At 37.6% G+C, this 13,496-nt stretch overlaps 1 pseudogene; it reads left to right on the top strand.

The window, feature by feature from the left end:
• The first annotated feature begins 12,057 nt into the window (after positions 1-12,057).
• Positions 12,058-12,946, top strand: LOC114217942 (ATP synthase F(1) complex subunit gamma, mitochondrial pseudogene; annotated as a pseudogene).
• Positions 12,947-13,496: the final 550 nt, after the last annotated feature.

The raw sequence follows: 13,496 nt of genomic DNA, 5'->3' as shown, positions 1-13,496 counted from the left end.
AAGGGGAGTAAGTCGGAGGGGGAGACGAACCATGAGAGATTATGGACTCTGAAAAACAAACTGAGGGTTCTAGAGGGGAGGAGGGTGGGGGGATGGGTTACCCTGGTGATGGGTATTAAAGAGGGCACATTCTGCATAGAGCACTGGGTGTTATGCACAAACAATGAATCATGGAACACTACATCAAGAACTAATGATGTAATGTATGGTGATTACCATAACAATAAAAAATAAAATATATTTAAAAAAAAGAAAAATGACGGAGTTTATCAGAAGCAAGAACTTGAGGAAAAACATTGCAACTCCAGGGCACTGCAAGTACTTTTTCATAATAGAATACAGTAAGCAAGTGGAAAAGTAGTAGAAGATGAGACTAGAGAAGTAGGCATGGGCCAAAAAAAAATAATGGCCTTGAATTATACTTGGTATTCAAGTATATGAATTTTCATCTATGGATTATGGGAAATTGTACGAGATATTAAGCGGGAGTGATTACCAGATTTGAGTTTTTGAAATATCACCTTGGCTGCAGAGTGGAGAATGGATTGTATCAGAGGTTGCCAAATGTCTCTAAAGGGCCAGATAGTAAATATTTGGGGCCTATACGTCAGTCTCTGTCACAACTACTCTACTCTGCTGCTGTGGCATGAAAATAACCATGGACAATAGGTAAATGAATAGACATGACTGTATTCCAATAAAAACTTTATTTTCAAGAAAAGAAAAAACAGGCAACAGGCTGGATTTGGCCCATGAGCTATATAGTTTGCCAACCCCTGGATTAGATGATTTATCCCACATCAACAAGATCAGTTAGGAAGTGACGGCAATAATCCACATGAGTGATAATAAGAGCTTGATTTAGAGCAGTGGACATGAAATTACAGAGGAGACAATTCCAGAAACATTAAGAAGGTGAAATGGCAGGACTTGGTGACCAATTGGATATTGTGGCTGAGGGGGCAGGAATTTGGGAGAACTCCAAAATTTATAGTTTAAATGACTGGAGAGATCATGCTTCCATCAATAGAGGATCAGGAGGTCAGCAATGCAAAGATTTCACCAGGTCATGAATTAATAGTTTTTTTCTAATTGTTTCAATACATTAACTATTTTTGATCACAAAGTATGTAATAAACATTTTTAATATAAAATTGTATTTTTCCATTTAATCTGTAGAGTTGTTAGGAGAAGTTAAATCTGCTCATTTAAGGTGCACATGAACAAACTCACTGGTCCTGTATTACTTAGGTTCTCCTGATAAACAGAATACTTCAAACTCTCTTGGTCTAGCTTTTCCTTACAGACTGCTTGAAATAAAGAGTACTTCCAGCAGTTTCAAATCTATATAAACACAGTTTGAGAACACTTTCTCCCACATCTTGGAGGCCCTGTTTAAACAAAATGCTGAGTTGAGAGACCATAAATCTCACCCAAATGTGGTAATTCCTAATTTCTTATGTAATACAATTGATCTCTAGCACTTTCATACGAATGAGCATTAGATCATGTGAGGGGGGGTGTGTATGGTATGAAACACAGAAGATGAAACTAAGAAAGAAGTAAAGCCACAGAAAATTGATCATTACACTATGTATCCTACTCAGAGATTGTAATTTATGGAAGTCAGCGGTCAGTAACTATTTATAAAGCCAGTTAGTATTTTATCCATCCTCTCTTCTTCTCTTGCCTTTTTCTTTTTTCTTTTTTTGTTCTCACTAATTCCTTTCTTTTCTTATGTCTCTTCTGCCTTAACTTTCTTTCTTCTCCTTTTCAAATTGCACTACCCCTCTTTTCATTTTCCCTCATCTTCCTTATTTCTAGTCTTCTTTTGAGCTCCGCTTCTTCACCCAATCAAACACATGTCTTTTTGGGAAGCTATCGCAATTTTTTAACAATTAACTTTCATCCACTAAGGATTTCCTTCTAAGTTGGAGAGAGACAGAGACAGAGAGAGAGAAAGAGAGAATTGTCTTCTGACTCTTTTAATCTAAAGCATGCTTGATCAATATAATGGAAACATATAAAAGATACTACTTTAACTCATTTTAGGATCAGTATATCAGGGAGAGAGAGAGGTTTTGTGGTGCCTAAAGCTAAATAGTACAAAATTAAGTATAAAAGCAAATATTTGTTCTTAATGAGAATAATCAAAGCAATTAAAAAATAATAAAAGTTTACCAATGCTATGTATATCTCAAATGCCAGAAAAATAATATAATATTTTTGTGAATTAACTACCTGACACACCTCTATGACACTTTTCCCCCACATCTTTTGGATTCCTACTCTTTGAATCCTTCTTCATATGGCAATGATTTTACAATACTCTCTATAGAAGGAATAATAGTATTGCTACAAGTTTGTGCCCTATAAATAGGAACATGAAATAAGTTTTACCTCATGCAATTCCTATTAATAAAGGAAAAATAAGTGGCCCATTTGTAATTGTAATTGTCTCTGCTCCATTATCAAATATATTTCTGACAGGAGAAAAATTGATTAGAGTTAGTGAGAATCAAATCCAAAATTTTCCACATATGATGATGAAAGAATTTTCCACAGATGGTTCTCCTCAATACGTGTCCAGTGTATTTTTCCTTTACCTCGCAGATGTTACTGGTGGTAGCCTGCCATGACAATCTCATGCAGAGGAGGACTGCAGGCTTAAAGAGAAAGGGCACTGAAGGACTCCAAATAGTACTTTACTCATCTAACATTTCAAAGAAAATTGATAACAAAAAATTGAACTGTCCCGAGGATTTACTGAGAATAGTTTACCTGTAGCAACACACTACTGAGAATCTACTAAACGTCTCAGAGAGGGAACTGTTTTTCATTCTGGGGAAAGTTTTATTTCTTTTTTTTTTTTTTTTAAGATTTTATTTATTTATTTGACAGAGAGAGAGAGAGCGAGAGCAGGAACACAAGCAGGGGGAGTGGGAGATGGAGAAGCAGGCTTCCCGTGGAGCAGGGAGCCCGATGTGGGACTGGATCCTAGGACCCCGGGATCATGACCTGAGCCGAAGGCAGACGCTTAACGACTGAGCCACCCAGGCGCCCGGAAAAGTTTTATTTCTTTTAACAATGTTTTGATGTCAGCAAAATTGTGGAAAAACAGTCCCCAGTAATTCCAGGTAATAAATTTTGCCTATTCCCCCCTTTCCTTTGGAAATTCTTCTGTCAGGTAATAATTAGCAATTAGCACACACCATCCTCTAAATGACTGAGAAGAGCATGTCTCCATCTGTGGTCTTTGAAACACTAGTCTCCAGCAATGTTAATGGCTATTATATGTTTTTGTTACTGAGTTCTCAATCTCCAATTGATTCTTGTTTATGTTTTCCCATCTCTTCGTTGAGGGTCTCACTGGGGTCCTCCACTCTTTTCTCAAGTCCGGTGAGTGTCTTTATGACCATTACTTTAAATTCTCTATCAGGCATATTACTTATCTCTGTTTCATTTAGCTCTCTTGTTAGGATTTTCTCCTTTTCTTTCATTTGAGCCCTATTCCTCTTGTCTCCTCATGTCGCCTAGTTCTTTGCATCTGTTTCTATGTGTTAGGAAAGTCAGCTACGTCTCCTGCTCTTAAAAGTAGTGGCCTTATGAAGACGAGGTCCTGTTGTGCCCGGCAGTGTGATGTGCCCTGTTCACCAGAACCTGGCACTTCAGAGGGGGGTCTCCTATGTGGGCTGCATGCTCCCTCCTGTTGCAGCTAAGCTGCATTTGCATTCAGTCACAGTGGTGCTCTCTGCCTTTTGTAGGCAGGGTTTGGTCCCTGTGTTGTTAATGGGCCAGTCTGGGGCCACCTTGGGCTTCAGTTGAGTTAGATATGTCTCTCTTCTTTGAGAATCAAAAGACATATTTGTATGTTAAAGGCTTTGCAAATGTTGCATAAATAAACCTATTTAACATTATTTAACTAAGTTTTCCCCAAATTTATATGACCACAGAATCGCAAACACATATACATCCCCCATTTCTGGGGGAGGGGGGAGGGGGAGGTTAGGGGAACAGCCATAGAGCTAGCAGTGTTCTGTGGACTGTGGAAAATGACCTCTCCCAAACGCACAAAACCAAAGCTACAAGAATGACCCTTCAGGTTGGAATTTTAGGCATATGGAGACAATAGGCATTCTCATAGCTGTTAAAATCATATCAACAGGCAGTCATTTGTTATTTTTCAGTATAAAGACCCTGATCAGGCCTACTGCTCTGTCATTAATTCTAAAAGGATATGGCCAGTAATTCAGTCCATCTGATTTCCCACGCCTTGGGGATATCTGCTTCAGTGTGGCACACAGAAAAGCTACAGCAGATTGGGCATATTTTGAGCCACAGGCAAAATATTCTAAGTTCAAGTACTTACTGGATTTTACTTGCCAGTTTTCATGCCATGTGTGATATTTTTAGCTAACTACTGATAGTCATTAACCCAACAATAGTGCACATGTTATATGAGAAACACACTAGTGTTTTGACAAAGACTCTCTCCTTGACCAAGCTTTAGTCAGGCTTCTCTGAACTACCTTCTCAACTAAGCCTCAACCTTCAGACTTCCCTGCTAATTTATATCACCCAATTTTCGCAAACACCCTGGTAAGTCAGTTTAGCAAGAATCCCCACCCTCAGTGTCTGATCACCCTTGATATCTGATCAAATTCCTCATCCCGCAGGTGATATCTGATGACCCAGGCCTGCCTTCAGCAAGAATCCTATCAAGTCGTTTTAGCCAGAATTTTTCCTTACGGCTGATGTTTCCTCTTAGTAACTTTCCATTTGCTGCCCCCCACCCTGTTCCTTGGCTATAGATCCTCACTTACCCATGCTGTATTTAGAATTGAGCCCTGTTCTCTGTCAAGGTCCTTTTCTCAAATTGCAACCGTTTCTGAATAAAAAATCTGTTTCTACTGCTTTAAATACTGTCCGGCTCTGGTTTTTCTTTAACAAAATGCAAGCTTGCAATATTACTTTGTAGCAGAAAGTAATGAACACTTGCTTCAACTTGGGGGAGCCTTATTAAAAGTACTTCAGTATATTGAAAAATTAGACTGGCAGCTTTTAAACACAAAGTCTTCTGTTTATCCATAAAACATGTATATGATTGCCATTAGCAATTCTGAGCTCCCTTTCTGAATGAACCTCTATCTGCCCCTCTAGAGATTGAGAAGAGGGTTCAGATTCCAGGCCCGTTCCATTCTTGGCTCAGCCACTAAGACTGCCAATTAGAACATTTTGTGGTATGGACATCTGTCCACTGGACTGAGACCAGCTCATTTCACAAAATAGTTGTCAAATGGTATCAACTTTCTGTGACAACCTTCGTTGGATTCAAAGGCATGCCCCTGGAAATTACATGGCTTCCTCTCCTATCACTAAATCCTTTAAATACTCAGAATTTAGGCACTCTAATTTTCAAAGCTAACTAATTATAAAAATCAGAAAGTCATCCTTATTTCCCTTAATTCAAGGAAATTGTATTAATGCTCACATTTATTACAGAAAAATAATCCCTGAAACACATTTTTATTCTTGGAAATCTTGGCATTTTCTCAAGTCATTTTGAAAGAAATTTATGTATTTAACATTGCTTTGATGAGTGCTTTTTGAGCACCTATTACCTGTTAGGCAATGTGAAAATGCTACCAGTTTCTATTTTTTTTTTCCTGAATATATCTGCTGAATAGCTGAGAAATTCATTTTATCTCTTCACACTAACTAGTTTTTTTTTTAATTCAGTATAGTGCAAGATAAGAAGAGCAAAAAGTTTTATAAGGGGAAAGGTAATGTTTGAAGTTACATTAGTTTGAAGGCAGTTTCGTTTTTCAACTACATATAATTACTTAGAAAGGGAAAAGTTGTAAGAATAGCTTTATTGTTATATTTTTGCCAGTGGGTGTGTGAAGTGATTTAACTTACAGGTAATGATTATGTAATTGTATTGATACAGGGCATGCAGCCTACCAAGCTTAGTGAATCATCCAGACTGACAGGAGGAGGGGTAAAAATTCTGCCTGCTTCTTTTCTGTTTCACATCCCCGCCTTTACAAAGGAGAGAAGTCTTTCTCACAAGTTGGGGAGGGCAGCAGTAAGTGAAGCATCAAAGCTTCAAGATCACAGTTACAAATGCATCAAGACAATGTGTCAACTCCTTGTGGTATAATTTAAAAATTAATTGGGTGGTGGTAAAACTGCCCGGCCCATATGATGACTCTGCCATAAGAGATACAACAACGTAAATGGCTGTCAGAAGCTACCCTACCATTCAGAAATTAAGTTCTAAACTTGACAAAGCTGAACTGAGATACCAATTAATCTCACTGAACTGTTCCATGTTGTCTGTCCCTCTTTTACCTCTTTAGGACACATTTGTTGCATAAACCTAACCATTTATTTGGACAGGAAGAAGCAACACAAAAATATAGAGGTCTAGTGGTAGCGCTGTATTTTTGCAGGTAATTAAAATGCCTATTTTTGCAGCCAATGGCCCCTTCAGCCATAGCTGATTAAAAGTACAAAAATTTAGATCTGAAGATTAATCGTGCCAAGGACAATGCTTGACCAAATGTAATTAGCTGAATTTAGATAAATTCTCAATCTGGCTTTCTTTAACTTGAATAGAAAAATCACACACTTCATTGAACATGAATAGATTTGAAAATGAACATTTGGATTATATGTGAGGATATTTTCCCAGAATAATAGGCTCAAGATTTTTCAATGTGCTAGGTAGAAGCTCTTTGTTGGCCCAAAGACTATATTGGCCTTCTGTTTTTACTCTCTAGCTCTATTTGCTGATTTTTGTTAATATTTATAATAACAGAAATAGTAGGTGAGGGAAAGCAGGAGAATAACAGATCCATTTAAATCTTTATTCTTTGTTTTTTCAGTGCTTCTTGTTCTTTTTCTTAGGGATAATTAGAGATAAATGGTATGGTATTATAATTGCTCAGATAGCAATACAAAAATGCCTATTTCCATCATTTTCAGTAATAGACTTTCAAGCTATATTTTCCTCAAACTTGATCCTCATTATTCCAGTAATATTTAAGCTATTAATTTCTCCAGAGAGTGCTTTTTGAAAATGGTAAATTATAAGACAAATCCCAAAATTACATTTTCTTTAATTTAGAGTATTGTTCAAGCTCTACTGTTAGCCTAAATGAATAGTCTGAGCTGCAATCCGAAATAAAGCCTTGAGCATTAAACAGTTGGCTTGGAAACAGAAACATTAAGAATATGATTGAAATTTTTTACAGAAGATGAAATAACAGCATGCGCAAAAGCTCATTTATGATAATTCTAACATTTCTGCTAGAGTTATAGAAAAGTAACAACATTTATGAAAAAAAAGAAAGAAAGAAAGGTGAAGGGTTTCACTTTCTAACCAATTGCAATGATACCAATTTTGCTCTTAGTGAAAAGTGATTTTCACCGTTATATAGGTTTCATTTTTTTCCAAGTTGCAAGTTTACCTTTTTGAAGGAACACAAAGGGCTTTTCAAATAAAAGTAATTTGAAGCAAAAGTTGGCATGTTTGATGTCTAAAATACAACACTAGCAATAAATACAGTCAAACAGCATGTTACCCTGAAAGACACTGAAGTCTATGAAAGTCTATAAACATCGGCACATTTATTTTATCTTATTATAAAAGGACATTAATTATGCTAACATGTGATGAAATCATAATAAAATTTCTTCCTGAGTCTAAAGGTATATTTTAAACCACTTATTTAGTGGATTTCATTTCATACAAATTTTACCTGTTTGCTTTTTTTGGTTTGCCTTTGTTAGCGGTGGGGGTTTGAGAAAGGAAGATAGAAAATACTCTTTATAAAACTATGAAGAAAACTAAGTTTCTTAAAGATATTGATAATCTGATAAATTCCTATCCATAACAATCTGAGGCCTAAGCAAGCACTTGTAATTCTTCAAAGGAAAAACTTCAATTTCAGAGACTAAGAAAATCACTTCCTCCATCTAGTGGTAAATGATTGTAATTCTCCCAAATTCTAAAATACATTTCACCTTTTTTTAATGTCATTTTATTTTTGTATCCATGCTTGTATCAGATAATTGCATTTATGAAGAATTAGGCTAAATTTTGTATGCTTTCTGAAAGAATTTATTACAGTTTATAGAAACATGGCACTACTACCTGTAGTATTTCACCCTTGAGCCCAGAAATAAAACACAGTCCCTGATTACAAATCAGGGAGACTTGACATATGTGTACAAAAAGGTGATAAAAGACAACATGTATTATCAAATGATAAAGGCAGATATAAGAACTCTGAGGAAGGTGTGGTCACCTTTGCTTTCGATGGTCACCTTTGCTTGAAAAAGTCTTCGAGGAATACATGGGATTAAAATGGTCTTAGGGGTGCCTAGGTGGCTCAGTCAATTAAGCATCTGACTCTTGATTTCAGCTCAGGTCATGATCTCGGGATTGTGAGATCAAGCCCCATGTCAGGCTCCTGCTTAAGATTCTCTCTCTCCCTCTCCCTCTGTCCCTCCCCCATCTAAAAATTAATTAATTCATTAAAATAAAATAAAATAAAATAGTCTTTGAAGAGAGGGTGGGAATTACATAACCAAAGAAGACTGAGAACAGTATTTCAGGCTGGAGGAATAGTTACAAACAAGATTGGGAGACAAGAATTTTCTGGCTCTGGCATTTTTGAAAGACAGCAGATAAATCCTTTCCCTGCAAAAAAGGAGTTTATGTGTGTGGTCAACAGGGGTGGGAAGGATAGAAAATAAAATTATTGTAGACTGTTGTATAGGGTCCTAGTCAAGATTAAAACGCTGGGCTACATCTTGTTAGATTCAGTCCTAGGAATTATGTTGGAGGCATCCATGGACCATACATGGTTCATATGTGTTTGGGTGTGTCCAAGAATTTCTTAGAATAGGGAAGTTATCCTGTGCATAAGCATACATGCATTTCTCTAGGGAGGATATCCATAAGTGTCATCAGATTCTAACTGGGGCTCATTGCTCTGTTAATAGACAAATATTAAAGGTTTTGAGTTGCAAACTGACATATTGAGATTTGGGAAGATTCTTCTGGCTCTGGTGTGTAGGACAGTTTGATATGAGCAGAGAACTTATTATTCACATTTGGGCCCATTTTTTCCCTAGCACAAGCAATGATGAGATGTCTACTGCCCTGGTTACATGGTATATTGTTCCTCGCTGATCTGGGCACTTAATACTTCCTTATGATATGTTGTAAGTGTAGAATTAGCTCTATGATCATTTATAGACCCATATATGATTCCTTCAAAAAATATCCATAAGCATGTCTAAAATTAGGTTTGGTGAATACATCTTTCTCAACACTGATGTCCATTATGACTGCATTTATATTTGGGATTCAGACGTCATAATGGTAGTAGTAAGCATAAAAACTTCTATTCATTAAGGATTATATGCCAGACACTAAACTAGGTACACTTGTTCAATGAATACTTATTGAATGTTTATTGTGTGCCAGGTAGGTTGTTAGTAATTCTTACGCTAATTCAATGAGCTAGTTATAGTCCCTCAATTTTATAGATGAGGAAACTAAAGTTTAAAGGGGTTAAGTAACATTCCCTTCGTCACCTTGTTGATAGCTAGTATGGCTTTGATTTCAACCCAGATCTCTCTGATTCAATAAGAAGTGGTCAAAGGTGGAAGTGATACAGTTATTTGGCCAGGATGCAAGATTTCTGAATGCCTGTATTTTGTCCTGCCATAACCATACCTCTTCTTTCCCTTCCTTTCCCTCTGTCCAAACTACTCTTACCTCCCTAGGCCCTTTGCAAGATGCCTAAGGAATTTAGGCAGAGCCTAAAGCCAGGTAAATATCCCTTCTTTATTACTATGAAGCTTTTGTCCAAAGCCCCAGAGTATGAACTAAGCAGGAACAAGTAGCTAAGTTCCTTTCCATAGCTTGATGCTTCTTCAACTCTTTTCCTAAGAAACTATTTAAAAGATGTTAACTGGTATGCATATTAAAGTATTCTATGACCAAAAATATCATGGAAATACTGCATTGTGTATTTCCCTCTTGGCACTTAAAAGTGCATATTAGGGGTGCCTGCGTGGCTCAGCTGGTTAAGCACCCAATTCATGATTTCAGTTCAGGTTATGATCTCATGCGTCCTGAGATGGAGCCCCATGTCAAGCCCTGTGTCCAGGGCCCTGTTCAGCGGGAAGTCTGCTTAAAGATTCTGCCCCTCCCCCGCCCCTTCTAAAATAAATAAATAAATCTTTAAAAAATAAAAGTGCATATTAATGAATTAAAAACTGAGAAGTTCTGCAGGAAAAGAAAAATGAGATAAGTCTGCTCAAGAAAGTTTTTCTCAAACTTGTTTGGCCACGAATTCTCTTACCATAACACTCCTACTAAAGACACTGAAGAATAGTGTCCCATGTTTGGGGAAAATTTGTTATCACAATGATAGGCTTAAGCAAGCTACAATACTAAAAATAGACCCCCTCCACTCTTCAATTGGAATTAATGTAGCTCCATCAGCGTCTACAAAATTGAGTTTCTCTGACCACAAACATATCATGTCTCCTTTTTTTAAATGCTGGAGGTACAGTATGGTGGAATGAACAATATGTTAGCAAACCTCACACTCAACAAAAAAATTACAAAACACAATTAACTTCCAGAACAAATGTGACCACTGCTTCAGGAATTTACAACACAAGATAAATTATTTGTTAAATATCATTTCCCCAACAAAACCAATGCAGCCAAATCAGGAAATACTAAAATCAGGACCCACATGATTTTACCAGCCAAAACTATAGCAAACAAAACACACACACACACACAAGAGAAGAAGAGAAGAGAAGAGAAGAGAAGAGAAGAGAAGAGAAGAGAAGAGAAGAGAAGAGAAACTTAATGGCTTCAGTTTCACTGGGATGCTAGTCAATCCATGCCAGTTCCCATCTGTGAACTTAAATTTCACTTAGGATAAAGAGCCCATGAGGAGGTGTGACCCTATAATTCCGTATTCGGAAGGGATGGGGGGATCCAATGGGAAATCCATCATTTATGCATACTGCAGCACTGCCTCTCTCAGAGAATACATAATTGAAACACTCCTGTTTTCTTTCACATTTCAGAAATTGCATTTTGGGCACCTCTACTCATAAAGTTGTTTTGGTTGGTTTTTTTTTTTGAAATAAGCATATTTAATATAAGCCTGTTTGATATCATCAGAGATCCATTGGTATAATTGTGAATTAGTATACTATAAACTCTTTTGCAGTCAACTCTTAATTGTTTGTTTGAGTTAATCACTTTGCTGTGTTATAGTCAATGATTCAGTTTAAGGAAAGAACTTTTATTCATCATTTATGAGGCAAATTAACTTTGTGATTAAGAATGGGAACTCTGGAGCTATACTGCCCTGGTTTGAATCCCGTCCCCATCACTTACTAAGTACATGAGCCTCAGCATTCTCATCTGAAAAGAAGGAATAACAATAATAATACTGTATTCATCATCCTTTGCTATATAACAAATTACCACAAAAGTGAGTCAGGAATCCAGGTATGGCTTAGCTGGGTACCTCTGCTTCAAGGTCTCTCTTAAGGCTGTATTTAGAATGTCAGCAAGGGCTGTGGTCTCACTTGAAGGCTTGACTGGGTGATGATCTACTTCCACACTCACATGATTCTTAGCAGGATTCAGTTCTTCATGGACTATCAGACTGAGGTCCTCAGGTTTACTCTGGCTGTTGGTCAGCAGCTTCTTGAATTTCCCTGCTACGTGAGCCTTCTGGTGACACAGCTCCTGGGATGGCAACTGGCTTCCCTCAAGCAAATGAACAGAGGGAGCACAAGATGGAAGCCAGAGTTTTTTCTGTAACCTAACCTCAGAAGTGACATCCCATCACTTTTGCCATATGTATTCATTAGAAACAAGTTGCTATGTCCAGCTCATACTCAAAAAGAGTTGATTTCAGACCTTCAACCAGGCCAGTACCACCATGTTCTCTCAGGGCGGGCGTCACTGGGCTCTTGGCCTGCGCCATGCAGCCACAATGGATCCAAGTTCAAAATATGACAACTTTAAAAGATATTACCAGGCAACTAAAGTCAATCAAAAACATCCAGAAAATCACCAAGTCTATGAAAATGGTAGCGGCAGCAAAATATGCCCGAGCTGAGAGGGAGCTGAAACCAGCTCGAGCATATGGGACAGGATCTTTGGCTCTGTATGAAAAAGCTGATATTAAGGTGCCTGAAGACAAGAAGAAACACCTCCTTATTGGTGTGTCCTCAGATCGAGGGCTCTGTGGTGCTATTCATTCCTCGGTTGCTAAACAGATGAAAAGTGAGGTGGCCACGCTCACAGCAGCTGGGAAAGAAGTCATGCTTGTTGGAATTGGTGATAAAATCAGGGGTATACTTCATAGGACTCACTCTGACCAGTTTCTGGTGTCCTTCAAAGAATTGAGAAGAAAATCTCCTACTTTGGGGGATGCGTCCATCGTTGCACTTGAACTACTAAATTCCGGATATGAATTTGATGAAGGGTCTATCATCTTTAATCGGTTCAGGTCTGTCTGTCATCTCCTACAAGACAGAAGAAAAGCCCATCTTTTCCCTTGAAAACATTGCAAGTGCTGAGAGCATGAGTATCTATGATGATATTGATGCTGACATGCTGCAGAATTACCAAGAATACAATTTGGCCAACATCATCTACTCTTCTCTAAAGGAATCCACCACAAGTGAGCAAAGTGCCAGGATGACGGCCATGGACAACGTTAGCAAGAACGCTTCCGAAGATGATTGGCAAACTGACCTTGACGTTCAACCGTACCCGCCAGGCTCACGAAAGAGTTGATTGAAATCATTTCCAGTGCAGCAGCTCTGGATTAATGAAAACCAAGTTTCATCCTCAGACAAGAGATAAAGAAGGAAAATTCAGCCAGCTGCTTTTATTTTTAGCTTACTACTGTCCTTGTCAGAAGAAATTGTTGGTCCATTGTTTAAACTACTGAGGACAGCAAGACGTTTGTAAATTATCTTACAATAAACAACTTACTGAAAGAAAAAAAAAAAAGAGTTGATTACAGACAGGTATGAACATTAGGAGTCCAGGATCATTGCGGGCCATCTTAAAGGCCACCTACCACACCTACCTAGCAGGTTTGTTGCATGGGTTGTGTTAATATATGTAGAAGATCTTAGAACAATGCCTGGAACAGAATTAAGAGATATATGTGTTGACTATGACTTACTATATTCAAAAACTGGGATGTTTAATAAATAAGACTCAGTTTCTACTTTTAAGAATATGTTAACCTAAAATAGTAATATGGCAGAGAAAGAAAGGTACCATAATGGAGGCAAAAATAAAGAGCTGTGTATATTGAAATGAGGGATTGATCACAAAGAGAGGTAAAAGATTAGCAAAGCCTTGATTAATGAAGCAATATTTGCTCTAAACCCCAGAATATGAGTAAAATTCTGATGGG

Source organism: Eumetopias jubatus, unplaced genomic scaffold (assembly GCF_037043125.1).
Source record: "Eumetopias jubatus isolate StellerSeaLion01/CBP00866 unplaced genomic scaffold, mEumJub1_p1.0 scaffold_7, whole genome shotgun sequence".
NCBI classification, from domain to species: Eukaryota; Metazoa; Chordata; class Mammalia; order Carnivora; family Otariidae; genus Eumetopias; species Eumetopias jubatus.
The sequence above is the reverse complement of the archived record's forward strand: the minus strand, read 5'-3'. Positions and strand labels throughout refer to the sequence as shown.